This window comes from Lepidochelys olivacea (assembly GCF_965140295.1).
Source record: "Lepidochelys olivacea isolate rLepOli2 genome assembly, chromosome: 1".
In the NCBI taxonomy this organism is placed as follows: Eukaryota; Metazoa; Chordata; order Testudines; family Cheloniidae; genus Lepidochelys; species Lepidochelys olivacea.
In genome coordinates this window covers 226872676-226900157 of record NC_140411.1, presented here as the reverse complement: position 1 = coordinate 226900157, position 27482 = coordinate 226872676, and the positions used below count along the sequence as shown (strand labels likewise).

General features: G+C 35.9%; 1 protein-coding gene across 1 annotated transcript in view; it reads left to right on the top strand.

The window, feature by feature from the left end:
• Positions 1-27482, top strand: part of LOC311521392 (uncharacterized protein) — a 351557-nt gene that overhangs the window by 249522 nt on the left and 74553 nt on the right. The gene's annotated exons all lie outside the window — the stretch shown is intronic.

The following is a 27482-nucleotide window of genomic DNA, read 5'->3' as shown; positions in this document are numbered from 1 at the left end:
CATTTTGGCATACGTATTTTCTGCTTTTATATGTATTGTTTCTGAATGCTCAGAATTGTCCTAGTTTAGGGGACACAAAATATTAATGAAGGAATTTATGTAAGTATAATACTTTTATAATGTAATGCCATTTATAGATCAAAACAGCATGTGGATGTAGATGTTCTTGTCATAACCCTGAAACTCTTAGTCAATTTGGCAAACTCTGAACACTTAAGATATATCGGTACTATGAAAAGGTGGATATCATATTTAGTGTGTATAATTCATGCAGCCAAGTAAAATGTACATTTGCAAATACACGAGAATATATCATTGTTCTGCTGGAAATATATGTACTTCTGTATAGGCTTGTAACAGAAAATGCTTTCCTTTACACTGCAAAATATGAAGGCTTAGTAAAATATTTTAATGTTGCTCATTTTTATTTTATTTGTGTCAGTGCATTTAAGTAAAAAAAAAAACACAACTAAATCTGAACTGATCTATTTTTTAAACAAAAATAATAAGAAAGTACCAACTAACTTGTACAAAGCTAGGTTTAAATTTTGGCCACTGACAATATTGGATTGAAACAATCCACGTAATAGCATTGCATTTGGACTCTTTTATGGCAACAAAAAACAACTAACAACTTTTAGTAGTAAAGCTGATTAAACTCAAAACCAGGCAGAGTATGTATTGGTGAATTGTATAGATCAAGGAAGGAGTTCAGGAATGTATGACTCAATGGTAGCAAAGCTAAAATTAAATTCTTCAAAGTATTATTGTAGAGGCCTGTGTAAGTTCCATAGAACAATGCAAATAGAATAATAGTTGGGGAGTTTTAAGCTATACTATTTGTAGTAGTTATAAAATCAGAAAATGGTAGTTAAAATAAAATTCACATCAAGGGAAATTCAAACTGCTTCATGATACATGACCTTAATAGTTCTATATCTATAGAAGTTTTTTTCTCACTAGCTTGTCATATTGTTGTTGTTCTATTGTTAAGTATTTTTACAAGAAACACAAAATTATTTACAGTAAATTAGCTTGCATTGTTACGTTCTAGATGACTTGCTATAAATTATAGATATGAAAAAGCTAATAAAAGCAGAATGATTGGTTTATTTCATTCTGAACATTTTCTTGAGCATGCTATGAATTGATTTAGTAAGGCATAAAATCATGTACTTCGTACATTAATCGAAGGAAGGGGAGATGAAAATTAATCCATTAGACGGTTTCTCTCATCCAAGTTTTTAAGTTTCAAATTATTTTTGACTAATATTTAAAATAAAAACCAGTGATAAAAAAATTCAGTAAAACCCTCAGATAGGTGCTATATTAGGAATTACGCTCATGAGCTAAAATATTTAACTTGTTAAAACATTTTATACTGGACTGTGAAGTATTGATCTGCATCTTGTGGTATATGGATGTAAAATGCAAGGATGGATAATACCCACCATAATTAAAAAATATATCTTTCTTTATATCAATCAAGTTGTGCATTTTTATATAATAGTGTCAGTTAATTTTTTTTTAATAATTTAGGGTGTGCTATTGTCTAGTAACAGGTACTATTTTTTTTTTAAATTCCTCCTAACAGTACTTTGGTTCTTGTGGATACTGTTGCATGTGAATGAGATACATACAAAAATCCCAGTATTCCCTTTTCAAATCCCACATATCCCATTACCAGAATATTTGTTCTACCAAATACTATTAATATATGGGGAGAAGAAGATGCAACAGCAAAAGGTAAACATGTCCTAGGATTCTGAGTAATGTGAAGTGCTGAACAGAGAGCAGATACTATGTAAAAGATTATGAGTAGATTGCAATACAACAAAATGAGCAAAGTGCACAATACTTTACACAAGTGGATGGATTATGATAGGATAATTACTTTCAAAGGTAATAAATTGTACTTAAATCACTGAGAGCCAAACCCTGGTGTCCTTACTCAGGCAAATTTGAAATTTTTGGAATTTTGCCTGGGTGAGTCTTGAAGGATTTGGGCCAATATGAATTAAAGAGGGATTTTTTTATTTTGTTTTGGTTTGAGGCATCTCTCTGAATGATACTTATAGTTCCTTGTTCTTGCTCATATTACATATATGATATGATATAAACCCTAGGTTATTTCATACGGCCACAGACAGAGACATAGAGCACTGGCCTCTTTTGAGGTAGTACTTATATTTGACACATGTCAAATATTATTAAACATTCTTTAGAGACTAAAAATAAAAAAAATTAAAAAGGAGTGAAAGGAATATTTTCTTCCATCCAGATTTCTTTTGAAGAGATTTGCATATAAAACATAGAATCATTGAATCAGTGGTATGTTTCCACTGACTTCCTCACAAATGGAATGACTTCACTGTAATCTGCCTTCATTCCATGTGACACTGGCTCTTGTGACATAATCAAGCTGTGGTGTCTACAAGGCTGAACCGCAAGGTTCAAATTCCCTCCTGCAAATGGTTACTTAAGGTGTGGGCAGGTCTGTGATTGTGACACCTTCTCTTCAGAAATCTGAAATGTTCTAATGAGGCATTTTACTTCTTAACTGCATCACTTGCTCTCAGCTTGAAACAGGTGCAGATAATCATCATTCTTTGCTGAACTGGCTGTTCCGATGGATCTGTAACAATGCAACACCATGTCACAATTTTAATTTTGATTTGTATAGTTTATGTCTGGCAAAAACTACATTTTAATTAGAAACACCGATACGTTTCATTCTTCAAACGGTGCATGCTGTACAGCTGAAGACGAAGAAACGTGTTCCGTGTGTGTTGATACACTATACAATGGTATTTGATTTGTGCAAAAATATTCATTCAGTTATTCTGCATGCATACAGCTAGATAAACTATTGATTGCAGCAAGAGCACTTAGACAATGGAGTAGTACTTATACCCAGAACCACTCTGGTAGGCACCCTCGACATACATAGGTAAGTAGGTGCTGGGAAATAGGTAGATATTAAAAAGCTAGGCTAGATTTTTAAGTGCATGTGCAAGCTTTTGCAAGCTTACATTAGCACAAACTCTAATACATGTGTAAACCCCTGTTTGCTCATGCCTGTAATTATGGGCCTGATCTAAAATCTACTGACATCCATTGACTTTAATGGGATTTAGACCAGGCCCTATGTGCACAAAAGTCAGGATTTAGTGTTATTGGCATTTGCATGCCTGCAAGTTAATGGGCACAATAAATCTATTTATACACTTTGTGGGGCCCTTTTGTAAGTCTTACCTATATATTAGTGTTTGTGAACAAATCCATGTATGATTTTTTAAAGAAAGAAACCCATGTAAACTCTGCAGCTACTCCTGCCTCCACGTAAGTCAGTAGCAAAACTCCCAGTGACTTCAGTAGGATCAGGATTGTGGTAAAGTACTTCATTTAATCAGTGAGATAGAACAAAACTCTGATTTTGCCTCCCTCTCCTGATGGCCTTACTGTTGAGACTACACACGTGAATGAGAGCTGCAGAATCGGGCCCTTTCATAGTTCAATCTCTTTTAAAGTATGTGGTTAAATCTAAACCCTCATTATTTTTGGTAGTCATTATAAGAACCATTATTTTTTGAAGTTTATTGTTACTAATTATTAAATACTTACACACTCTTGCCTCTTCAGTAAATTTGAAACTTGTTATGTCAGACCTCTGGAAACAAAGGGTCTGATCCAAAGCCCACTGGAATCAATGGAAGTTTTTCCATTAACTTCAATCGGTTTTGGATCAAGCCTGTGTACGTAGCAGTTTTACATTACAGTGCAACCATTAGACTGACTTTCTCTTCCCTCTCACTGTTTTCAGGAGTCTGGTGGACTTTATTCAGGAACGTCATTCCCAAATATTTCTTAAAAGACATTGTATGTGTAAATTATAGTTCCAAAAATGATAAAGGGTGATTCAAGGAGCTTCATGACCCTGGTGCAATAAATGATAGTTTTAGGAAGAAGCGGGAGAAGCATTGGGTTCTGATTAGGAACATATTTAAAGCTGTGGCTTCCTACAAAGGAATTCTTTATTTAAATTAGAGTAATGTTTTTTTGGAAGGATTCTAAATATTAATGACACCTTTGAATGACTGTTTATTGAATTTTGGCTGTCTATAAGAGTACCATTACCTTAGCCTTCATATCCGGTTATTTGCCGAGGAAACATCCAGCTCCTTCCTGATCTTAGTGAAATATTCAAATGACATGCTTTTTTCAGACTTGTTAAAAAAAAATAGAAAAATAAATCACCTCAAACACTGATCTTAGTTTTTGTAAGAGAAAAAAAAATAAGAAAATATTATTTTTATTACAAGTAATAGGCCTTTATTAAATATTAATTTATAAAGTGTTCATTTTCTATAGCTCTGGATTGATTATATATACACTGCTAACTGATAATTCTGCAGCATTGTTCCAGCTCACTGAAGTCTTGTGTATATTTTGCATGATGTAAATGCATATGCTATGCACACCTGTCTGGTCAACATGGTATCTTTTCATATAGTGAAAAAAGACAGGAATTTCTCACCATTTTTCTCATGAAAAAGTCAAGAAGAGGAAATACATCCTCATTTTTAGTGATCAAAAATCTCTCATGCTTTCTGTTTACATTTTTGAGAGAAAATGTGAGCTACAGTGTGTAACTACAACTGCAAATCTGTTTAGATGGTAGGATCAGAAAAATACTTGTCTTATGTGGTCTTGTTTTCTTTGTATTTCCTTATTTTATTTGTCCATATTTCTGCTAATATAAACAAACAGGAAAACATACTGGAAAGAACTGGTTGAAAAAGTTAAAAAGAAACTGCAAACAGAATGATTTTGTGTCATTTTATTTACTTAGTTTGGGGAGGGGGGTGGCTGAGTAGAAAAATATTTGGTAGTATTTTGGTATTTTGCAGTCATGGTATGCCAAACCACTTTGCATTCATAATTCAGGTCAGTATATGTCCTGTTCCACCATGTGTGGGGTTGGAATGTTGTTGGATTTTGTTTATGGTTTTTTGTTAAAGACTGTCATTGTTTTTCAACACAAAGTATATTAGGTTTTTGCTTAAAACTCAAGTTTTCACTTAAAACTTAAGTTTTCATCTATCTGGTGTAATCAACATGAAAAATTACAAATATTTGCAGTATTTTGAATGGTTAATTAATTAATAATTTTAGTCTAGTAGGTGCTTTATTGATACACAAAAGCCTTTTAGACTTCTGAATGCTTTGGCAGCCTTTTGGTATTTTGTCTTGTTTTTAATTGTAACTCAGTTAATGTGCAAAAGGGTAGGGAACGCTATTTGATTGCATTTGCGAACTCTTGGTCTGTATCTTTGGTTTTACATTCATACAGAAAGGATTCTTATTTTAGAATTACTTTATTCTTCCTACTGTACACCACATCTCATTTTTAAAGTATTATTAATAATATAGCTCTTGTTCTCTGTTTGTTGTCATTTACCATCCTTTTTTAATCCTTATCAGATTTTGCATATTGACATTTGTTGTACACAACAGTTTATATTTATTGTCTGGTTTGTTTGTAGAAAAATTATGTCCGGTCCTTTCGGGCCTGATCCAAAACCCATTGAAGTCAATGGAAAACCTCCATTGGATGTTAGTGAGTTTTGGATCAGTCCCTTGAAGCAGAGTAACACTTACTTAAATGTAAATGATTGATACAGGAAACCTAAACTTGAATGGAGAGAGCATTTAAAGTGCATCTAACTAATATTAAGCGCTGTCTAGACTTACACAGTGCATATTGTGTCTCTGTGGTTTCACTGATTTAAACAAAGGAGTGCCAGAATGCTGTTGTCTTGTTTTAGAGGACGTGGCATCCATATTCTCCCTCCTTTAACGTGCATCTCTGTGTTGTAAGGTTCATGATGTGGGATGAATATGCACCAAAATGGATGAAAACTATATTAAAAGGCCAAAGGAAGGCCTACGGCTCCAAAGACCCAAGGGTCATATATTCTCATTAAAAACTTTGCTGCTAGTTTTTTTAATGCTGTGTGAAAGTTTAAGCTCTTCCATCTTTATTACATAAACATGTTTAGATTTTTTAAATTTAATTTTTAAATACATAATTTATCAGTTTATATAATCAAATGTTGCAAAGTTAATGACTGATTTTTTCCTCAAATGGATGTAAATTTCTCATTTTAAAAAATTCTATATTTAAATTATACAGAAGGTGGAATTATGCTAAAATGGTCATCTATGCATTTTGTTTGTTAAATTAAGATTTACAATGACCGATTTAAGGTATGGATTTACATTTTAAATTATAAATAAAATGATTATGCTGAAATTTCAGTTGCATTTGAATGTCTTAATATTAATTCAAATAAAATGTGTTACCCCACTAGAATGTGTGTATCTGGTATCTGTGTGTGTAGGTGTGCATCTTTGCCGTCATATACACACACATTTATGTACATAGATCCACACATATATGGAGACACACTCTTTCATTGTGTGTAAATTTAATTTAATTTGAATTTTATGTAATATGTGTGTATATACATATGTAAAATCATATTGCATATGTGAAATATTTATTTAAAATGGTAAGTCTTTGACTTGCCTCTGGCTAACCCATAAAAGCTGTTTTTCCTCTTTAACAAGTTCAAATATAAATTGTCAGATATTTGTATTTTGGCCCCAAAAATCATTTTTATGATTGATAACTTACAGTGTTGATTAAGCTTAAAAGGCAAGGAACAGTTTGGTGGACCATAGACTGGTATAGTGACCTCAACCAAAATGGTTTACATATCCCTTTCTTGAATCTACAAAAAGAGGGAAAATTTGGGGTGTATCAACAGGTGAGCAGGAAGTTGTATCTGATGTGGGAGATCAGGCCATGACGGATGCAGGGTAGCACATCCAGTAGAGGTTTTGGTTCACTTAATTGTGAAAAAGGGATTTCTCATCCATGACTTCTGTAACATATGAAGGATGATCTCACACTTACTGATGACATTGTACATCCGTATTCCATAATTAGAGAGTCAGCAGCATGTCATACCATACTTCATATATCAGTATCTGCAGCTCTGACTAGTTAAAAAGAATGTCAAGAATTAAACAGAAATACATTCTTTTCCCAAAATAGGTCTTCTCTTGTGAGTAAGGTAGGGCCATATTGCATAAGGTTAAAACCTATGGCCATTTACAAAATTCCTTGTTAGGATGGAATTTTGATGGTCATATATCTATCTTATTGGTTTAGGCCTTTGTATTTCTGATATCTGCTGAACAGAATACAGTGAAGAGTACACAAAAAAAGAGGATAAGTGAATAAGTATTACATTCCAAAATATAATCAGAAATTGTAATTTTCTGTGGTCATATGGATGTTCCTCAGCAGAAGTAATCAAATCCAAAATAAAACCTTCAATAAAAAGCAGCTAATAAGCTTCCCTGGAGAGGAATTCTTGAAAAATTCAGCACTTTCTAATTCTGAACACTACTTTAAAATTTCTTATAAAGAACAAACAAAATCATCTTAAAATGATCTTTGCATTCAGAGATGAATTTTGAAAACTATTTGGACAGTGAATTGTGCAGTTGGTTACAGTTCCTCGCTGGTTCACTTGACACATTTTCATCAACACAAAAGTCTACAGGTGATTTTGGAAGAGGGTTTTCCTAGATACGTTTCACAGCATTCTGTAATGTTACAAATTCTGAGCACTAGTTTAAAAAAAAGAAAAGCCATTGGTTACTGAACTAGTTACTCTAACAGAGTGAAATTCACCCATTTCGCAGAGGGCCAGTTCCAGGCCTATACATCTTTTAAGTCTCACTAAAGTCAATTTATGTATTGCATAGGCCATATTCTAGCCCTCTGCACAGGGGAGAAGTTCTTCTTCACGACCTAAACATGTAAACATTTATTACTGGATGAAGTGCTTTTGCTGTGAGCAATCTCACTGTCCCATTGATTTCAGTGGGGCTGGTTGTATGATTGGGCCAACAAAGAGATTGTGGTGCTACTTTGAAAAACATGGTGAGATTTATTCTTTGCCATTCCAACTTTCATAAACAAAGTGGAGCACACTAGTTAGAACCTGGTCATAATTTCACATATATGGGCGTGTTTTGGTGCCAGTGATCTGGAGGCATGAGGAAAGGGTTGGGAGTTGGGAGTTCCTAAATCTAAACCCAGCTCTAGAACTGACTCGCTTTAGCCTCAATCAAGTAATTTCACCTCTCTGCCTAAGTTTTCCCATCTGTAAAGTGGGGGATAATAATTTTTACTTTTTGCACAGGGGCGTTATGAGAAATAGTTAATGGTGGAACATGCAGAGCATGATATATAAATGCTAAGTTGTATATCTTAGAGTATGTGGTTTCTATTTATTTATTTAGTGGGAGGAAAGGTGTAAGGTGTTTTGAAATGTGTGAGTGCAACTAATGCTCATGAAATTGAGGGACTAACAACATTAGTTTGCACAAGGCTGCTAAAGTATCTCAACCTTTACCTCCACTACAGCTGCTATTCTAGTTCTTGGTTTATTTTGGGTAGGCACTTCTGATCATACAAAACTATGTGATGGTTTTGTGATGGGGTCTAAAAGAATACTCTTCTTCCTCCTAAAAATCAGTGTTAGTCATGGTCTAAAGTGGACTATGAAACCAAACTTTCATAGGTGGAAGATTAGTTGGTGCCCTTCCTAAGCTAGCATGTTTCTACTCTCCACCATCTTGTAAAATTATTCTGTTTTGTACATACATAAGCAGTAAGTGTGATTACAAGGCATGTGGCATTCTGCACACAGGTACCTGAAATCAAAAATCTAAACCTAAATCAGAAGAGCTGGAGATAGAAATGATCTATTCAATCACTAAATCCAAACCCATTCCAGTGTAGAATAGTTCCTTACAACTCATTAAAATACAGTATGCTGTTAACGTTCTGTTAAAGTGTATGGAAATAAATGACATAATTGATTACAAAAATGTCCTTTGCAGGATGCATTTCAAATGTTTCCTCTAGTGTAGCCATCTGGGAGGAAACGTGTTAAAAGTAATGTCCTCTGACATATTTTAGACCTTTTGTTTGCTGAATTTTTTTCTCTGATAACTCCATTCTTTTCTGTCTCGTATTGTAACCCATCCTATGTTTCCTGTTAAAAACTGAACTGTTTAGTACTAGTAGAACTAGCGAGAGTGCTTGGTCAATACAGTATTGGCATTGTGTAGCAAATTACAGTTAGACACAGTCTCTACACCTTAGAGCTTAAAGTCTAATTTGAGACCAAATAGAATAATGGAGTGTGAGAAACCTAAGGAAGGAAAGGAATGGGAGGATGAAGGCTATAGTTTGGACTGTTCATTTGGACAGATTTTATGACTGTGTCATGGCAGCATGTTTTGCCATTTTTTTGTCCTGTTTCCACACTTATCCTAAACTCTTGTATTTTTTTAAAATTCACTTTGCATCACTTTTTCTTTCTTCGCTCCTCATCTCAGAATACCCACAGATATATTTCCAAAATTATTAATAGGCAAGACTGTGGCTGTAGTGATTGTTTAGGTCATGCATCTCCTATATGGTCAGCCTGCAGCTCAAATCAGAAAAGAAGACAAAGTTGTATTTTCCCCCTCCTTCAGTTAGATGGGTGGTACATTCAAAGTGAATGGCTTGCTCCACCATGCTTTGAACTGGAGATCTGGAAGCTCATTGCAATAGTACACTGCCTCAGAGGCTGACTGGCAGATTTGGAATTTGAACTTTATATTTAAGAAACAGATACTGGCCACACCAGGAGTTCAGTTCCAGTGGTGTTGGGATATTTCAGTTCAAGTCTGCCACTGAATTAGAAATCCAATAAAAGGATCCAATAGACCAGAAATATATAAATCTACAGTCATAGTGAATAATATACCTATTTCACTTTATTTTAATCAGCAAAGCAAAACTCTACTGTCATGCTACTGCTGTCACACGTAGTATGGGAATGGTAATTCAGTAACTTTCAAGATAAATTATCAGTATGACACAGTGAGGTATTTTTTAATCTTTTTATTCTAACAGTGCATATTCTATTTTATGTAAAGTCCAGTATGGGTTGTTTTTTTTTTGTTAAAAACTGAAAGTCAATATTTTTTTGGGATGCGGTATTTAAATAAATATTTATCCTAAAACCATATATCCAGTGCATTATCATCACTACTTTTTATTGTTCTTGTTTAAATAATATGTCTTATTGTGATTTTCTTTAAATAAGAAACCCATTGGACATGAATTTTCATGTTCATATCAAGTGTTATTTTTAAGTTATACTTTTTTTAAAAGTGCACAGAAACTCAGCTCAGATACATTCGGTGAAAGGCCTGATCCTGCATCCATTGTTGTTCAGGGCAACACACATTAAATTCAATGGTTATGGGATCAGGCCCTAAATAACTGTCCAGTGGTATTGTGTCAGATCAAACATTGTCAGATATGTACTTTTCAACAAGCAACTGTTGAGCTTAGAGGGGAAAATAAGTCCATAAATAACTCTGATTACATAGTCAAAATTTTATTTTTGGAGTCATGTACAGACTATTGTAATGCAATGCTATTGTATTATACTAAATTGTATGCAATACTATACTGTTGTAGTATAACTTATTTAATTTGCCTCATCTGCGATGCAGTCTGTATTAAAGAGTTGAAGATGTAGATTAAAATGTAGTTTTCAAACAGAAAGAAACTGCAATAAATGTACTTGGACTACTAGTTCTTCCAATGATTAATAGCAAGACTTGCTTGGAACTTAGTCTTTGATTTCCTCTGTTTAATTGTAGCCCTAAGTGAAATAGGGTTTTGATTTACAGAAAATGTAGAATTGGGTACAGAAAGTTTTAAATTTCAGTAACAATAAAATTTCCGACAATAATCATGTCATATTGTTTCAATTCAAAAGAGCTAAGGGTTGATTTGTGTGGGAAAAAAATGATAGCAGCCAAGTTTCACATTAAAAACTGGAGAAAAACATTTAAATAAATTCCCTTCTTTTGACTAATATAAAAAGTAGATTTTCTTCTTATAATAAATGTAGCAAAGACACACACACATACACAAAGTATACACCATCTACCTTAAATTTTGGAATAATTTGCATACTAATTAATTTTAAACCATTTACAAGTTTTGCAAAACTACATTCTTTACTCGGACAATCAGTATGTTAAATTAACTAGAAAATTGTAATAGCATATATTAGAACAATGGTGGAAAAAATAGTAGGAGCTACAGGAAAACCAGCATCCTGAAAATATGGCTTGAAAATTTATTTCAATAGCTTTTTGTGGATTATTTACATATGTATCGAGAGAATGCTATATACTATATGTTACTAAGGGTTTAATAATAATTAGGGCCTGTTCTAAAATTCCTTTTTGGGAGTTTTGCATGATTGGGCCCTTGAGAACATATTCTTGCTTCAGCCTGCTTTTGTTGATATTTTTTCATTATAGTGTAATCAAGAACAATGGTTAAAGTAATCATCCTAAACTTTAGCATTCTAGATAGTTTAAATATATAGAGAAACATTCAAGCTATTAAGGGAAAAATTAGTTAACCTTAGCAACTTCAAAGCAAATGCTGGGATAAATCCGAAAGAATGCCCCTGACTTCAGTGCAGCTATTTCAGATTCATACCCCTGTAACTGAGAACCGAACTGGGCCTTTGTGTTTAATTACATATGTGACAAAAGTCATTTAAAATTTTTTTAGAAAATGATAAAATTACTGTCATTGTTTTTGCCCATCGCTTGTGTTTTAAAGTGCTTCAGTGCAGTCTTTTCTTGGAGACATTTTTGTTTGGAGTTTACAGTTTGAATAGTTTCTTCTGTAAAATGATTTTCTGCTTTTCTGACATTTGAATCGTGCCATCTGGCGTAACCAAAATTTTAAATAAAAACATAAAATACAGAATCAATTAGAAGATTTTAAAAAATAGGATGTAGCTACATTTCTTGGATAATTTAGTAAAGTAACTTTTTAAAATCAGGTAATCTCTGCATTTGTGTCACAGTCTAACAATTTAATCAAGATACAAATTCAGAAACAGATCAGCACTGTCTTTTATTTAGGTTTCAGAGTAACAGCCGTGTTAGTCTGTATTCGCAAAAAGAAAAGGAGTACTTGTGGCACCTTAGAGACTAACCAATTTATTTGAGCATAAGCGGTAGCTCACGAAAAGCTTATGCTCAAATAAATTGGTTAGTCTCTAAGGTGCCACAAGTACTCCTTTTCTTTTTGTCTTTTATATAGTGCCTCTAAATCCAAAGAAATTGGTACCAGATCTTGGTAAAGGAAAAGATTGCCATTTTCATCCAACCGGTACCTGTGGGTGTTTTTCCACAGTTGCATTGCATAAAAGGAGAGGGTACAAGAGAAACTGAAAGGTCCAGAATATGCATTCTTCCATAACATACCTTTTCATCAGAGTATGAGGTTGATGAAAAAAACCATTTTACTCAGTTTGACAGCATATTGTGAATAATACAGTTTACTTTGCATTCTTTATCCTTCCTTTCTGGTGGTAATAGAGAATTTTAGTTAAGCTCCCCTTACTTTTAAGGATAAAATATACAATCAGAAATAGATAAGGAAGAAAAAAATAATAGTGCTTATGTGCTACGGTGATAAGCCCGTGGTCATTAGCAAAAATATTTTAATTGTTGCTTTTGTTATATTAAAACATATAGTTCATTTCAAGATACAGTATAGGTTGTACAGTGTGCATTTCCAACCGTATTTTTTTAAAGGAAGCATAAAAACATTTATTTATATTTATATGAACATACATAAGTTAAAGACTGAAAAAGTACATTCTAACAGCACAGATGGAGTAGTCTGTCATTAGAACTGTTTTGTTGCTTGTTGGAACAAGGACCATATTTTTATCGTGGCACCAACAATTTCTAAGAACTGAGGTCAAAATAAGCAGGTTGCACTTGGATACAAGAACAATCTGGAAAATACCCTAAACTCCCTGCATCAGCATAAATATGTATTTAGATAGGCACACATTTTTTATAACAAGGTCTTGCCTTTCATTTTATTTGGTAGAGTACATATGCAGTAGGTTTTAGATGTACAAGTATATATGTACACAACACGGCCTTTATTTTAAGTATCAAACTAAATTTATATGTGATACCCTTGCAATAGTTCTCTAAGCATGTGGGATTTTTTATGAGTAAAGCAGGGGTGATGTCATGGTAGATGCAGAGCATTTTTAAATAATCATGTTGAAAATTATTCCTGCGATAACTTCATTCATACCTGTGGTCATTTCAAAGTCAATGGGACCTCTTGCGTGAGTAAAGGTAATTACAAGCGTTTTTGCAGGATCAGACTATGCATAAACTCCTATGGAGAGTGAAATTCTGGCCCCTTTAAAATAAATGTGTGTTCTGTGGTTGACCTTGGTGATACCAAGATTTCATCCCTAGTGTTTAAAAAAAGCCAAAAAAGTTACATATAGTAGGACAAATACTTACGATAATTTTGCCTCGAATAGGGACATAAATTGTTACCTTTCTTCAATTCAGGAAAAGTTTCTGTAAACCACATTAATTTATAGCGAGCTACTAAGATTTGCCTAGTCATGGTACAGTTATGTTTCTTTTCTTGGCTTTTAAAAAATTATAATTATCTCTTTTGATTAGTATTCTGCTGCTTACACATTGTTCTAGCACGCGCATGCATGCACACGCAGTGTCCTTTACAATAAAATCAGTTTTCCCTGTCTCCTACACCGAATAATGTGATTTATATGCATTCAAACAGCTGTTACTGCAGGTTAACTATTTGAGTGCAGTACAAATATCGTGAGAGCTATGAGAATTTACAAAACTATTTTAACAAATTAGCATTGTTTATTTAAAAGAAAAAACAACTTTTCTCGATTTTCCATTGTTATGAGCTTCTCACATTTGCCTCTAAAGTAACTTTTGGTGCCGGCAAGGTCTCCTGTGGACCATCCGGTGCCAAAATGGCTTTATCATTCCTCCTTACCTTCCTTGTCCGTCTTTCTACCTTAGCCAGCGTAGGGGTAGTAGATCTTCTGGAAAACTTCATAAGTTCTTATTTCACTTTTTATCATGCTTTCTCGGATCTTGACACTGTTGTACTTTTTTAGAATTTTTCCTTGTGCAGTGACAATTCTTGTACATCCTGCTTCCAGTTTCACCCACAGTCTCTCTCTCTCTCTCTCTCTCTCTCTCTCTGCCAGTTCCTGGGTCTCAGGGTCTTCAGTGACTGCGAATGTAGCTGCAGATCTTCCATCTCCTTTTTTTTTTTAAATTGTCTCTCTGAGCCCACTGCAGATGGTCTATTCCTCCTACATAATACGGATTTTTTTTTCTTTTGAGGCAGTCTCTGTGAACCTGACACACAGATAGGCAGGCAGGGTTGGACCTGGATTTTTTTTAAAGAGCCTGTGAGGATTTGTTTGCCAGAGTTAGGAACTCCCTAATAGCTTTTTGCAGCTTTCTAATAGCTTGGTAAAAAAAATAGAAATGCATTTGGTCCACCTGATTTTTTCAGGGGGGAAAAACATACATTAGCAAAATGAAGTTTAGGGACAACTGAAGAAGAAAAAGAAAGAAAAGCCATGCTAGGAATCAGTGAAAATCAGTTGCTGAAAGATGGTGGTCTTATAACAAAAGTGTAGTAGATTTTGCTAAATGTGTTCAGGGTTACTTTGCCGCTGTCTGTTATGACTGCATGTTTCCTAATGAGAGTGGCTCCTTCTACGAGTTTAACTACATTTTTTTTTATAATTGTGTATGTTAATTACTAAAATACACCTAAAGCATTTGAATTTCAAGCTTTTGTGCAGGAGCGAAAGAAAGGAGAGATGAGGCCTTCTTGATTAAACCACATCCAGTGTTTCCTGTCCTTCCTGTATAGCCATACAGTGTCAAACTCTAGAAGGTTTAGGCCCTAAAGACCTCTAAATACTAGGTTTGTAGATGTGTTGATGTGCCACCTTTATGGCATCTTTAATTTCTGGGTATTATAACACCACCAAAGTTGTTGGATCTGTGGGCCTCTTTAGTGAGTGTGTTTACATGGAGGAGACCTATTTCATAAGCATTCATTCAAATGTCTTGCCATAATTGGCAGCTCTGGCTTTGTGTTGTCCATTGAACCCCCAAACCACTATACACAGCCCTTCGAATCTCATAGAATATCAGGGTTGGAAGGGACCTCAGGAGGTCATCTAGTCCAACCCCCTGCTCAAAGCAGGACCAATTCCCAATTTTTGCCCCAAATCCCTAAATGGCCCCCTCAAGGATTGAACTCACAACCCTGGGTTTAGCAGGCCAGTGCTCAAACCACTGAGCTATCCCTCCTCCCTGAACTGTGCCCTTTAGGAGAGGAGACTATCGGAGATATGTAGAAGAAACCAACTGAAAACATTCTATCCAGGGCAGTTTGAGTAGCTGATCTGACCAATGTGAGAAATGTGCGTCAAGTGTTAGAAACAAGGCAGTGTTCCTTGAATAGACAAAAGCTTAAAAATCATCAGAATAAAATTAGATTTTGTTAAAATTTGCTTAGATAATTTTGTTGCTTCCCAACTATGTGTGTTAATACACTAACAGGGCCATGCATTGGATAGTGACAGTTACTTTGAGAACTGGCTGTTGTACTCCATAATGTTTGTTAAAATACTTTGGGCTCAATTGCTCAGCACCATATATGGCTCAAAGAAGGCAACCGCTGGAGTTAGGAAGGCATCTTTGATGACCAGTTGGACAATGGAGAGGTGTGAAAGAGAATGGGCCATGCAAGAATGAACAGAGGCAATGAGAGGACATGTAGAATGTGATAGTGGAGATGAGCTCACACTGGCATGCAGATGACCCTGTGATGGTCAGTAAGCACAGAATTTGAAGTGAAAGCAATCAGCATTGCACTAGCACTCAGCAAGCTGATTTGTGATGTGGCAAAACCAGTTATCTGTTGATCACTGTTGTGTCATTTGTATGGAGGTGCATGTGATGGTGACCATCTGCAGCTGGGTCTTCCTGGTCTCTGTGCTGCCATTGTTGGCAGCTTTGTACGAGATGCACTTCATCCACCAATCATTTTTTTCCTGTCTTGTCCACTACATGATGTCTCTTCTGCTAGCCATCAGCCTCAAGCATTGCCAGTAGCTGTGGCACTTCCAGTAGTTGTTGCTCTGGCAGGCCTCATTCTTTGCTGATAATATACAAACCTACCTGAGCAAGGAGTATGATTTCCATCTGCTTAAAGGAAGAAAAAGCAGCATGTCATCTGAGGGCCCCTAAAACACAAATAAGAAAAAGAAAAATCTACATAGGCCATTTACACATCATGACCCTCATTTTAATATTAAAAAAAGGTCAGTAAAACGTATTTATTCATTCATCCAGACACACTTCTAGGCCCCAAGCCTCTGTTTTGTGATCTGTGCAGGCAAACTGATACACCTGTGTGGAGCCCCATTGATTTCACTGAGGTTCCAAGCAAGCCCAGCAATCTGACTGTTGCTGATCACGTTGCAGAATTGTGGCCATAATGAGCTACTACTGCTTTAGGATTTCATTTTAAAAATTAATAAATTAGGCTCTAGGTTAGTACACAAGACTCCTACTTTTAGAGATCTGGGTCCAAAGTGAAAATGGATTTCAAGGTCTGAACCTGCCATGGCAGACATTAATCTGTATCACAAAATTATCACCGAGTTTGGCACAGTTGATGTTCAATGCTCAAGGCAGCCCCCGGAATGGAATACAGGATGAAGGTCAGAATATTACCAACCCCAAACATTCATTCAAAAATCATGAGACTGGTTTAAATACCATAAGATGTTAATAATAATGTTGGAGGTTTTTTTATTTTCCATCTGGTTTTTGAGCCTTTAGCATTCACATTTTGAAACGTTTCTCCACAACCATGAGGAATAGAGATGGGGGGAGAGGGGAGATAGGGCAGCTGAGAATGAAAGCCCTCTATTCACATGACTCCAGGATCTGGGAATTTAAAACAAATATCAATTATTTTGAGAGTTGGTAACACTATGATCAGGCTCTAATCTGTTCTAGTAGTCCCATACTTTTATGAAAAAAGAAAAGGAGGACTTGTGGCACCTTAGAGACTAACCAATTTATTAGAGCATAAGCTTTCGTGAGCTACAGCTCACTTCCTCAGATGCATATCGTGGAAACTGCAGCAGGCTTTATATATACACAGAGAATATGAAACAATACCTCCTCCCACCCCACTGTCCTGCTGGTAATAGCTTATCTAAAGTGATCATCAGGTGGGCCATTTCCAGCACAAATCCAGGTTTTCTCACCCTCCACCCCCCCACACAAATTCACTCTCCTGCTGGTGATAGCCCATCCAAAGTGACAACTCTTTACACAATTGTTTCATATTCTCTGTGTATATATAAAGCCTGCTGCAGTTTCCACGATATGCATCTGAGGAAGTGAGCTGTAGCTCACGAAAGCTTATGCTCTAATAAATTGGTTAGTCTCTAAGGTGCCACAAGTACTCCTTTTCTTTTTGCGAATACAGACTAACACGGCTGTTACTCTGATACTTTTATGAGACATATATTCACCTAACAATTTTTTTATAAAATCAGGCAATGATCAACGTTTGTATATTTCTAAAATTATATTTGAGTCTACTTCTGTTATCTGCTTGGTGAAGTAATTGAAGTATAAACTGCTGTTTTAAGGTGTTTGTTACTAGTTTGTTTGCTTTAAAGTGAAATTAAACAAACTGGTGCCATATAATTCGTCAGGTGAGTGCAATGGTATTTTTTTAAAAAGTCTCAGGTGGCCAAAAAACATATGCAATGAGGTTTTGTATATTTATTTTAATCTGTCCTGACTGATCCTGCTCATTTTTAAACCTCAGATTGCATAAGCACTGAAGACTAAATTCTACAAACAGGGAGATCCATTTGTGGATCTACTAGTTGTCCATGAATATCTGTGCATGAGCAGGATACCAGAAACAAGAATGGGTCTGACCCAGAATATCGGACCTGACTGCACTCTCTTCAGCTTTGGTTTGAATTAAAATCTAGATCTCAGCTTTCTATGTCCTATGTCTAGTTAAAAAATTTGGTCATTCTTCAACCCGTCGCTAGCTATCTTATCTGGGTGTTGCATAAGCTTGTGGTGTTGATTCAAGGTTCCTTATTCTGGTTTCCTGAACAGGCTCCTTAATAAATCTCTAACTTGAATTTACAGGGTATATAGGTAAAAGAGGGAGAAACTATCATCATCAGAAGCCCAGTTGTTTGGAAGACAAGGTGCACAATAGATAATCCACAAGAAAAAGGTTATACTGGACTGTCCAGCACAGCAGTAACAAGTCAGGTTTACTGTGTTATTTGACGTGTAAGTAAAACAGATGTACTATCCCTTTCACATTGCTGGAATGCATGCAGCATACAGTACCAAACAGTACTGCTGTTCTGCTTTACAGTGCAGATAATTTCTACTCTCTTACGTTTTCCCTCACACTGGTATAGCTAGCTGGTTGAAATTTATATGCACGCTGGCTGATCTGTTGCTCTGTGCTCCATGGTATAACTACAGTCTCCTGGGGCAGATCTGTCATTACACACAGTGTGATCACAAAGAGAGTGGGTGCAGTTAGAGAAAGATCTAGCAGTGTGTTAATAAAAGGCCTAATGAAGAATAAAAATTCCCTACCAAGAATACTTTAAAAATTGTTGCTTCTGGGAAATCAAAATTATGCACCAAAGAATACATTGCTACTCGACGCAAGCTCTCAAAAATGGGGCCCAAGTTTTAAATGTAGGTGCCTATATAGCATGTTTGAATGTTCAGATTTGCATGTATGCATGTAAAACAGACATGTATGTGCCTAAGTTTATATTTGGGTATCTAAATGTAGCATTTGGACCTCCTATATTAGCATTCTTTTAAAAAATTCATCCTATGAAGTTGAAAAATGTAAAAAACAAGGTGTGTAGTGTTTTCACTTTACCCAGAATCTGGTTTTTCAGGTATTGATGAATGGATTTCTATACATATTTCTGAGTTTGTTTGTGCTGAGAGGTGCTTTCTTTCTTTTGAAATTTCAGTATATTAGTCTGAAGATATGGGCACAACCTCCCTAGAAAGAACATGAAATTTATGGCACCATAATTATTCCTGTTTTAAACTAATAAACCACATCTCAATCTTCATCTAAGACACAAACATGAAACCTAAAATAAGGGAAGATTTTTTCACTGACCCTTTCTGCAAGCATTCTAGGAAAGCTCCTTTGAAATTTTAAAGGTAAGAAAAGAACCTAGCCCTAAAGCAGAAGTAGATATCTAGTTTGGATGTACAGCTGTAGAGTAGAGAAGGGATAGTTTGTGTGTGCACATCTATGCCAAAGTGTCCCCTGAAGCAATTCCATTTAAGAAAATGATTGTAATTTTTTTCCACAAATGAAAAAGGAAGCAACTGTAATTCCAAAATTATTTCCAGGATATCCTCATGCAGAGATATTCATAGAGATAGATTAACATAATTGCAGAAATATTTTGCTGTGCAGTTTAAAACAGAAAATACATCAATTCCCATTATGTTTATTTTACAGTATTTTATACCAAAGTAAAAAATGTTTAATCCTCACAAAAAAGTTTTAATGCAGTATTAAAAAGGCTTATTATCATCACAAAACAATGCAATATATCCTATTTTTCTTATTTTACAAAAAGTAGCAAAAATATGTGCACTGCAGTGCACAAGAGAATTACCCTTGCTTTGCTCGTAGCATTTTTGTTTAATTTTAATTTTGTCATGAATCAAGTTTAATGTCAAAGTATACGTAACGTAAACAGTAATATCCAATAGCCATATTCATTTCTATGCTTAGTGAGTGAAATTGAACCCCCCCTATTTAATGGTCTATATATCAGTTAAGTACTATTAGTTGTGATTCTCAAGATACCTTGTCCCACTGGTATTTAGGTGCTGCTGGGCTCATCATTGCAATACCTAACTGATGTAGGATCCTTAGTCTCATTTTACAAAAGGATTTAGGCACTAAGGAGCCAAAATCCCCTTGACAGTCCATGGGATTTAGGCTCCTATATGATTAAATCCCTTTGGAAAATGAGAATAAGTTTTCTAAATTGGGCATTGCACTGCTGAGTGCTGCAATGCCTAAATCCTTTTAAATATCTGGGCCTTTCTCTATCACTGCATTTTAGGGCTTCATTAATATAGAGAGAGAGGGGAGGGAGAGAAAAAGAGAGTATGGTTTCATAAGGGTACCCAGATTTCTCCATATTCTTGAATCTATTTCTCCCGTTTATTGCTCAGTTCATACATTCAGGAAAAACAAACCAAGAACCTGATCTTGGAAATATTCGCTATTGGGCGTAGTGTATACTACAGCTTGTGCATCCATCACTCCAATGTTAAAATGTTTCTAATTCTATCTTAGTGCTCATTTTGTATCTTCCATATTTTGGCCAGACAAAGTAGCAGTGTCTATAGATTTATGGACAATGGATTTATTTCTAGCCAAACACAGAAAAGAGTCATACAGCCAGAAGCATATCCTCAGTCTTTGCATACCCCCAGTTCTCGTTAACATTAACGGGATTATCCATCATAGAAAGCATTGTAGTTGGTAGTGTTTGCAGGATTAAGAACCAAGATTACTTAATAATTTCACAATATCATTCACATCTGTATTTTTTATCTGGCTATCCCCTCCTGTGTATCTCTGTAAGAAAAGGAGATACGTCCGTATTGTTGGATAATCATTCTGAATGCAGTTGGTAAAAATGGTAGCTGAACCAGTTATGGGTCCAGAGCTACATTTCTTGCACACCCAAAATCCCACATTTATGTTAATGAAGATCCATAGAAATCTCTGTAAATATATAAATCTGTCTGTAAATCCATTGACACTATTACTCTGCCTTCCAGGGTCCACATATAGAATAAGATGAACACAATAAAACTAGTGGTTTATAGGAAGCTTGGTTTACACCAGCATTAATTTCTTTAACATAAGCAACATTATACATGACTAATTTTCTTGATTCAGTGTGTATTACACCAAAGCCCTAATCTCTGTGGGGCCTCTTTACTTAACAGGCCACTTCTCTCCTTAGGCATTACTGCAATAGTTGACAGCAGAGAGCCTGATGCTGGAGCTCCTTGATCTATAAGAATGAGAAGTGCTGTGAAAGCAGTCTCTGTGAGGATCCTTTGGCTCTGGTTGTTAATTCCCTCACTCCACTTAATTCAAAAAAGCCTGAAGATGTTGACCATTAGGTCACATTGTTAAGCCATATATTTGTGCAGTCATTTGGGGGAGTTTGTGTGGGGATTTGGATTTGGTATGGATTTGGGTTTTGTGGGATTTTAGGCATGGAAATTTTATTTTTGTGAACTGGCTTCTTTCCGGTAATGAAAGGTTATTAGTTTGGTGTTTTTTGTCTGTCTTGGATTATATTTTTAATGATCTGTTAGAGGTGTGTCTAGAGGCTGAGATTTGTTGCTGTCTATACACTGAAACCAAATTAAGAAAAGAAATAGTTCACAATAAGAATCATGTTATAACTAGACTTGTTTCGGCCTGAGGTAAATTTAGGCTTAAAGTGGGAGTATCTTTTTTTATTAAGAGAGCTGCAAAGTATACTGCTGCCTTTTGATATATGTTAGTCCAAAAATACACATCATTTTAAGGCAAGGCCAGAGAATAAACTTAAAACATATATTTATTAGGTTTATTAAAAATTGGGTGATCTATTTTGAGAACTTCTGTGCATAGGCCTTGTGTTGACCAGCTACAAAATGTTGAATTTCAATCCTGGGAGAAAAAAATCCCTGGTAATCAATAAAACCAAATAAAATACCCAGCAAAGTTCCTAGAAATAATTAAAATAGATACTTGCAAGCAATAAATCTTGAAAACACATACAGCGAGTATTGACCCATTGAAAATAGCAGAACAGTACTCTTTCTTTTTTTGATACCTCAACTTTCCTAGTAATAATCTGATTGCTTGAAAAACTAGCCAGTTTTTCTGGGGTTAAAATATTACATTCAGTATTCTCCTAGTTCTACATGCATTTTCTTCTCCAAATGGTTCCTCTAATACTTCTCTCTTGAGTATTCATAAGAGGCTTTTGCAGAACACCTCCAATCCCATTACTGTTCAATAAATCTTCCCTAAAATATGTTTACCCTGGGTATTCTTGAGGAAAAAATGATCTTCCATGCCTCAAGTTCTCTGCACAGGTGACGTCTAGTCTCCCAACAACCACAAATCGAAACAGCATGGTTACGGATCTAAATAGAAGAGGAAGTTTGTGTATCTAAACTTGTCTCACCTGCTGTAAAGTGAGAAATGAGGCATTTTGAAAGCAGCTGCAAACATAAAATCAGACTTACTTTGATCACTGGCATTTCAGCCCTGGGTTGCGCGGAGGCATGTGCTTAACTCCCTAAACCAAAAATGAAAGGGTAGAGTGGGCGCAGTGCCTGCTATATTTCTTGCAAGAGAGACAAGGAGGGGTGAGGGGATATCTTTCATTGGACCAACTTCTGTTGGTGAGAGAGACCAGCTTTCCAGCTTACACAGAGCTCTTCTTCATGTGACCTGAAGAAGCGTGATCTGTAAACTCAAAAGTTTAAACACCCCTCCTTGTCTCTTTAATATGCTGGGAACAACAACAACAACACTGTGTATTTCTTGAGGTTAATTTAAATGTGTCTACAGCAGGAGATATGTTTGGTTGCACTGCTTTTCCTCTCAGCTGCAATTTTCTTTATAATTCCACAATAAATTATATAATTTGAACTATTCATACCAAGAGCTTTGGACCCATCTGTGAAAATAGATTCTTTTGTACACCAGGGATCTAAACTTGGCTGGTGAGAAGTACATATGGAAAATGGACAATGCAGTTGATCCAATACTAAATCCCTCTGGCAAGCCTATCATTTAAGTGTAGGCTCCTTTTCAGTTCACAGGAAATGACTGATAATCCTCTTTTGTTCAGAGAAAGAGCATGCTGGAATATAAATAGTGTAGGTAACATAAAGAATAAGTCGTGTCCTCAAGTTATCTAATTTATTTTAAAGGTACTGGCCCGCCCATCCAACTTAAAGATGGTGATACTAAACCAGAATAATACTCGGTTGGTAACATAACCTGTTATTAAGGTTGCATGATACTTCCCATTACAAGGCTCTGTTTTCAGTTTCTTATAACTTTGCCAGATTTAAAGGTTTTTCTGAAATTTTCCATGTTCGGGTATCTGCCACAGGCTGAATTGTTTTGGAAAACTTCAGCCAAAACAGTTTAGCTGTTTCCAAGACCAAGACAAGGGAAAAATAGGCTCAGTTCTGTCTTTTGTTAACTTTTGAGTGCATGACTTTGCAACCTTAATAATTTTCTTTTAGCGTAGGGTTGTGGGGTTTTTTTGTAAACTTAAAACAGGTCCTCTAAACATAGCTATATTACTGCTCTGTTGGCTAATATTTTGTCTCTGACAAAGTGAGGAGGAAATTCTTTCTTTAAAAAGTATCATGTTTTCTAAAACGTTGCACAGAGATAAAAAAACAAGACAAAATATTACCACACCCTTCTATACACTATAGCTTTCTGTACATTATGTCCCTGTACAAGAAGATGTGGTTCTGCTACTTCCAAAACTAGAGAAAACAGAAAGACTTTTGGGGGTGGTGTTGAAAGGTGAAAAGAAGGAAGGTAACTTCATTTCCCAAGAGAGGAACAAAAATGAGGAGGCATATTCCCTTGATGGTATTCATACTATTTGCTTACAGATATTATACATATATAAATTACCAGTATGGATGCCAAATATTTCTACAATTTTGCAATCTCTTCAGTTTCTCCAATATCTTGTTTGTATCAATAATCAACGAAAGATGACTGAAAAAAGCAAAACAGTTGTATTTTTCACAGCGGGTGTCATTATATTAGAGATCTTAATTGGGAATTAATACATCCTGTGGCCACATTCTCAACAGCAAACATATCAAATTGTGGTAGTTTATTATTTTTAATAAAAGTCCAAGTATTCATTTTCTAGAAACAATGTTCTTATAGCCTGATCCAATACCTATTAAAGTAATGGAAAGACTCCATTGATTTTGATAGGAGAAGGTCTGGTTATCAGAATAATCAGCCACATAAATGAACAATATTTGTTGGGGAAGAGTCAACACGGCTTTCGTAAAGGAAAACCGTGCCTCACTGATCTATTTAGAATTCTTTCAGGATGTCAACAAATATGTGGGCAAGGGGCTAGTGGATATAGCATGGATAAACAAGTGGATATAGCGTACTTGGACTTTCAGAAAGCCTTCGATAAGGTCCCTCACCAAAGGCTCTTAACCAAAGTAAGAAGATAAGAAGAAGTCCTCTCACAGATCAGTAACTGGTTAAAACATAGAAAACAAAGGGTAGGAATTAATTTTCATTTTTTTCAGTGGAGAAGGTCGCCCAAGGATCTGTACTGGGACCTGTACTGTTCCACGTATACATAAATGATATGGGAAAAGTGGTAAACAGTGAGGTGGCAAAGTTTTCAGATGATACAAAATTACTCAAGATAGTTAAGTCCAAAGCAGACTGTGAAGAATTTTGAAGAGATCTCATAAAACTGGATGACTGGGCAGGAAAATGGCAAATGAAATTCAATGGTGGTAAATGCAAACTAATGCACATTGGAAAACATAACCCCAACTAAACATACAAAATGATGGGGTTTAAATTAGCTGTTACCAGTGAAGAAAGAGATCTTAGAGTCATTGTGGATAGTTCTCTGAAAACATCTGCTCAGTGTCACAGTAATCAAAAAAGCTAACAGAATGTTAGGAACCATTAAGAAAGGGATAGATAATAAGACAGAAAATATCATAATGCTACTATATAAAACCATGGTATTCCCACACCTTGAATACTGTTTGCAGTTCTGGTTACCCCATCTCAAAAAAGATATAATACAATTGGAAAAATTACAAAGAAGAGCAACAAAAATGATTAGGGATATGGAACAGCTTCCATATGAGGAGAGATTAAAACAACTGGGCCTATTCAGCTTGGAAAAGAGACAACTGAGAGGGGGATATGATAGAGGTATATAAAATCATAAATGGTGTGGAGAAAGTGAATAGGGAAGTGTTATTTAACCTTTCACATAACGCAAGAATCAGGGGTCACCCAATGAAATTAATAGGTAACGGGTTTAAAACAAACAAAAGGAAGTACTTCTTCACACGACACATAGTCAAACTGTGGAACTTGTTGCCAGGGGATGTTGTGAAGGCCAAAAGTATAACTGGGTTAAAAAAAGAATTAGCTAAGCTCATGGAGCGGTCCATCAGTGGCTGTTAGCCAAGATGGTCAGATACGTAACCCATGTTCTGAGTGTCCCTAAACCTTTGACTACTATAAGCTGGGGCTGGATGACAGCGGATGTGTTACTCGACAGATTGCCCTGTTCTTTTCACTCCTTCCAAAGCATCTGGCACCAGCCACTGTCAGAAGACAGGTTAGTTGGCTAGATGGACCATTGGTCTGACCCAGTATAGACACTTTTATGTTTGTATGTTATTTGAAACGTGACTGACACATGTGTAAATGTCAGCTCTCTGTTCATGTCCACTTGGGTAACATGAATCATGACGGGGATGAATCTCCTCTTAACACAAAACTAAAACAAACAAACAAAAGAACATTGTTACTTTATTGCACTGGAAGATTCAATAGTCAGAAAATAACCTTTTGTGAACTGGCTCTGCCAAAACCAAAGATAAGAACTCTCAATAGATCTGCTCAGATTTTGTTTTTAGAAAAAGTAGCATATGCTATTGATGACGCACTTCAGTTTATCAGCAAAATGATTTCTGAGGGTAAAATTTGGATCTATTATCGTAGGCACTAAACACTTGAGTCATGAGGACTCTGTTATAGCCAGTAGCTTGACAGTTTTCTTCAGGTATTTTGGAAGGCATACTTTTTTGGTAAATTACCTTCCAAAATAATTCCTTATTAGAGTGGAATTGCAGTGCATCTTTGTAGGTGCCTGCTGTGTAGGGCCTATTGGGTTGTCAGATCTTAGCACACGTATAATCTGTGCAGAACACAGGTCAGGTGGGTTTGGCAAAGATGACTTAAAGCTCACTTTTACACTCCCCCAATCCACATGCTGCACTGTGTTGGTCCCCACATGAGGCAGCTCTACAGTAATCCTGGCTGCAACATCCCCAAGTTAAAATGCAGACAAGAAAGTGTAGTAAGAGCCCTACGTTGGCTTTGTGCCGGCTTAAGGCCATAGTATACCAGCTATGCAGTTCAAAGCAGTGGCATCTATATCAGAGAATCTGGTCCATAAATATTACCTGATGGCTAGTATGTATTTTCCTTTACATTGAGCCTTTAATAAAGAGGGCTATCTCCTCTCAGCCTGCCTTAGAAAAGGGGCATTTTAGATATGTTTTTAAAAGGGTTTTACAGTTGTTCCAGAACCCTGTCTGGATTGCAATTCTTACTGCTCTTGTGTGGCTTGTAAATTCTTTGAACACTTTCTTCCGGAGGTGTCCTATCGAGAACTGTAACAAATGTCATGCCTGATAATACACATAACAAGAAGAGCAAGGAAGAAAGGTATCTTGTGGATATGGGGACCTCATGGATGCGGGATCTCTGATGCCTTTTGATGAAATTCATACACAGGACATCTTGTAGAATGTGAGTAAATTGTGGGAAGGGTCCTAAAGAATCCACGCTTGTGCTGAAGTGTGAATGCAGAAGGTTTTATTTCTTACATGAATGTGAAATTGGCAAGATCACACAGACCGCTCCCCTTCCATAGGCAACCACACAACATCACTGCGCCAGTGGTTAAGTGAAAATATTCGTCAAATGCATAGTGCACTTTGAGCCTTTTTTTAGATGCTGAAAATGTTGTTTAGCATCTGGAAATGAGGAGATCAGCACTATGTGACCAGCCAGCTCTTTCTGAATTGTCAGCAGTGCTCCATAGATCAGAAGTGTATCTAGCTTCAGTAGCTCACAGAAGGATGGACATAATCTGGAAGTCCACCTGCACCATACATTGACCCATTCTGTACAGTCCAGGAATGAGCAAATGTCCAGCCTTTTTGGTCTTTTGTACTTGGGACAGCTGAGAGAGAATTGGCAGAATTACTGCATCCCCTGAATTGAAATTATTGAGGAGATTGTCTACAGACACCAACAGTAAGGACAGTCCGGGTTCGGGGTGGGGAGGGAATCACACAGTAGTACCATTTCTGAAGTTTTCCAGAATATTGACTCTGCTGGAATGCTAGGCAGTCCTTAAACCTTACTTATACAGTATTGCCATTGACTTAAGTGGGACTATTTGCTTGACTGCGGATTGCAAGATTGTGCATAAAGTTTCCATATTGTGGGGTTT